Raw genomic sequence first — 3,879 nt, 5'->3', positions numbered from 1 at the left:
TCAATAGAACTTGACTTCGAATTTCCGAAAATCGATCATGAAGTCCTTGAAGAAATTCCATGGCACGTTCTTGATTAGAACGATCAAGTAATGATTTTCCTTGGCCACAAATACATGGATCAACAACCAAAAGAGATTGTAACTCATCTTGAAGAGATTTAAGTTGAGTGAAATACGAAGAAACTTCATGTCCTTCTTGTTTGAAGGAAGTAATTGCCCGTTTTAATTGATAAATTTTCGGAGCATTGGTTTGAAAAACCCTATCATATAGATTACGCCAAATATCGGCAGATTATCATCGTATAGAACGGAAGACCGGATATCCGGAGAAATAGAATTGATGATCCAACTACTAACAAGATCATTACACCTTCCCCATGAGTGTAACTGAGATGGAGAAGTGGATTTGGGAATAGATCTACAAACCCGAACTTATCTTTTGTTCGAAGAGCCATCTTCACAGCTCTTGACCAGGAGGCATAGTTATCTCCGGTTAATAACGGAGTGATGAGAATAGTAGTTGGTGAATCAGAGTGATGAACATCAAACACCGGATTAGGTGGAGAATGAGGAGTATAATCTCCAGAATCGATATCAGTAGTCATGATGAAATAAATTGATATTCAAAAAAAATTGAATTGGCTCTTATACCATGTGAAGAGGTAAATCGCCTCTTGATAATAGAAAATAATAATTAACTGAACACAGAGAGAGAGGAAGAGAAATCGTGTGGGAGAGAGAGAGATGCGAGAAAGAATTCTCCGTGTGTTTTATTCATAGGTTTACATGGGTATTTATAGTTTTACAAGTAAGTTACACATAGTAGTAATCTAGGGAAATTCGGAAACTTCCTTATACAAGAATATTACATAAAATAACAACTTCCTTAATATCTAACCCTAGCCGATTTAGGCATGTGGGTCAGTCGGTTGGGCCTTGCATGAGGTCGGTTGGACCTCTCTTAATGGGATCGGTTGGATGGCCTGGTGAGATACCTTAACAGTTAGTATTCCTGGTTGATGAACATGACCACCGTGTAAAACTGCATAGTCATCGACTATTGCTAATGTGAAGAAATAAGGAAATTAATTATATGGTTACCGAAGGTTTCCTGCAGGAAATTTCGCCGACAAATAAGATTCCGACGATTTCATACTAATTGCGTCATTAATAAATTATACACCAACGGTTATTTCACAAACCGACGGTAATTACTGTCACCAAGAGTACCTTATTTTGTAGTACTTAGACCATTCATTTGCTCCAGCTAACTAATGCTACCATATAAAAATATAAGAAAAAAACTGAGGTGTTCTATCCCATAGTTTTCTCTTGTAGCTCAGTACGGAAGTGTTCTACCATGATTTCCAAATAAAATCAAGGGGTGAACTAGTTATTATTGTAACTTAGGTCACATGCTGAGTTTTTTTTTTTTTTGATGAACACGGTCACATGCTAAGTTTGATTATTGAATCAAATACGCCATATAAACAACAAATGTTAAAATCTAAGAAAGGGAGTTCTGTAAAGAGGTGTAACCCTCTTGATAACCTGAGTATTAACCAAGTAAAAAAGGTGTGAAACCGAAAGGGAGATAGAGGGAGACAGAGGGAGACGAGATAGAGATGGAAGATTTAAAATAATTTCTCCCTTGGTATTTCATGTAAAATTAAATACAAGTAAATGTACGCATACATAAAGAAATTTCAACATATTTATCTACTATACAACATCTGTTTATCCATCTAATGGATAGGTGATTCAAGTGAACAGGAATCTCGGGTGGCCGAGTAGAACTGGGTCGGTGATGGACCCGGGCCGATCCTAATAAATTCACACCAAGTTCCATTTGAAATTTTGTTTCAAACTTTTCAAGAAGTTAAACATACAATAAAAAGGTTCCAGTTTTAAGTCATAAAGTAACTACCAACTCGTATTTTTCGATCTTCTATCATCAAGTCATCTTCTCTGCCTGCCTGCCTTCCTACCTCCATTAAATTTTTTTCCAAATGGTGAAGGGGGTGACCTCTTCGACAATCCGGAAGATTATAACATTCAACTATGCTGTCCTCTGCTGTATTTGCTTAGAAGGTTCGAAGGCACAAACATCTCCCATTTCCAAATTGTTCTCCATGACAAAATCAGCTCACCCTGGACCCTCAGTGACTACACAAGGCTTCTCTTCGTGGAGCTTGCATTTGACACCCCATGTCTTGCCGTCCACGATGAAAAGTACACCGTGTGAATTTTTCCTTCTGTATTTCCAATCCATCAATTACCAAATCAATTCATATGGAAAATTTACAGATTTTATTTTGATGAAAACCCTCTGCAACTTGGGAAATTTTTTAAGAAGAATATAAATATTTCATTTGGGTAAACGTTACATGAGATTTTCAGAATTCCTGTTATCAAAAGCCTTGATGTGCCAATTACTCCTATCCGACACATGAGATTTACCAACATTCAAAACATTACATGTAAATAGTGGGTGTGAGTGTGTGTATGACTGAGGGCTTAAGTTCAATAGCGAGGATATCAAGACTTCAGAACAAACGAACCCCAACAACAAAATCAAAATTAAATCATAAAAGTAGTTCTTTACCTCCTTTCAGTATTGATCTTTGAGAATAATAGACGGATTGGAATCCAATCTGTGACCTCAAATTTAGGATAACTTCAATATGACGAGCCTCGACAAGCTCAAATGTAGTGATACCGGGCATTTTTTCCTTGTGAGAAATTAAAGTCATATAACCAACATATAAGTCTGCAAGGTCAAAATGTATGAATAAACTGTCAAAGTAATGCAAAATTGTTACAAAGAAAAAGAGCATAGAATGAGTACAAAAGTCGATTTAATCGAAAGTGTTACTGAGTTTATGAGTTTGTAGGATGACTTTACAAAATCCCAATTCTATTTTTATCTTTACACAAAAATCTTTTACATATATTTAAGCTAAAGTATTTGCGACACCTTTTTCTCCGTCTTTAAATGGAGAGGGGTTTTATAAATGGAAGTACTATGCGCCAAAAAATTGTATTAAAAAGGTATGTCGATATTTTTTTAGGGTTGGACCCCTGTGTAAAGTTCAGTCCTATGCAACTCATGCAATGTGAACTCCAAAATCTTTGCTAATCCATGCAAACCCCAGAGGTGAAACGTGAAACCATTAAATACAGATCATTTTGAGAAAAGAGAAATTTTGACTAAGAGATTCCCGAATAATTTCATTTCAAAATAATGTCCATTGTGGACTCTGTTGGAATCGGAGCCTATTTTGGCTCGAGCCGACTCGTCAAACTCAGAAACGGAACGCTCCATTGCGTTCGTCTTGTCGAGCTCTTCAATTTAGAGCTAAGAATCACTCGAATCCGATTCCGGATGAATGAGAAATTCAAGTTTAAAGTTTGGACAAAGATCGGTTAAATAAGGACTAAATCGTCAAAGAGGACAAGTCAAGTTGAGGGGCATTTGCGCGAAGAGGACGCGCTCAAATCTGAACGGCCAGCGTTCATCGCGCGGGTTTGCGCGCGATCCGACAGATGGCGTTCACTCTCCGCGTTCGGGCACGCGTAAGGCCACATCTAACGGTCGGTTTTGCATCTGTGGGACGGTTTCGGTATGATCTAATGGATCAGATTCTGGCCGAGTTTTTGAGCTGAATCTGATGGCCTAAAATCCACCCGAAAATCCCAGTTATATAACCAACTTTTCTCAAAGAGTTGTGTCCCTAAAAAACCAAGAGTTTTGTCCCAAAACTCTAGAGATGTGTCCCCAAAACACTAGAGATGTGTCCCAAACCAATGTGACCACTCAATTCCTATAAATACCACCCAAACTCACTTCATTTTTCATCAATTCAATTCATTCTCTTC

The 3,879-nt window shown here is 37.6% G+C and overlaps 1 long non-coding RNA gene across 1 annotated transcript; it reads right to left on the bottom strand.

Annotated features, from left to right (window-relative positions):
- Positions 1-1,633: 1,633 nt before the first annotated feature.
- Positions 1,634-3,260, bottom strand: LOC147565271 (uncharacterized). The gene is made up of 2 exons (XR_015230146.1): positions 2,606-3,260; positions 1,634-2,255 (listed from the first exon to the last, which is right to left on the bottom strand). It is a non-coding gene; the product is annotated as an uncharacterized LOC147565271 (long non-coding RNA).
- Between the last annotated feature and the right edge of the window lie 619 nt (positions 3,261-3,879).

The sequence above is a fragment of the Eschscholzia californica genome, unplaced genomic scaffold (genome assembly GCF_041429995.1).
Source record: "Eschscholzia californica isolate CP2 unplaced genomic scaffold, dmEscCali1.0.p SCAF_1, whole genome shotgun sequence".
NCBI lineage: Eukaryota > Viridiplantae > Streptophyta > Magnoliopsida > Ranunculales > Papaveraceae > Eschscholzia > Eschscholzia californica.
Note: the sequence above shows the minus strand (reverse complement) of the source record. Positions and strands in the feature narration are given on the sequence as shown.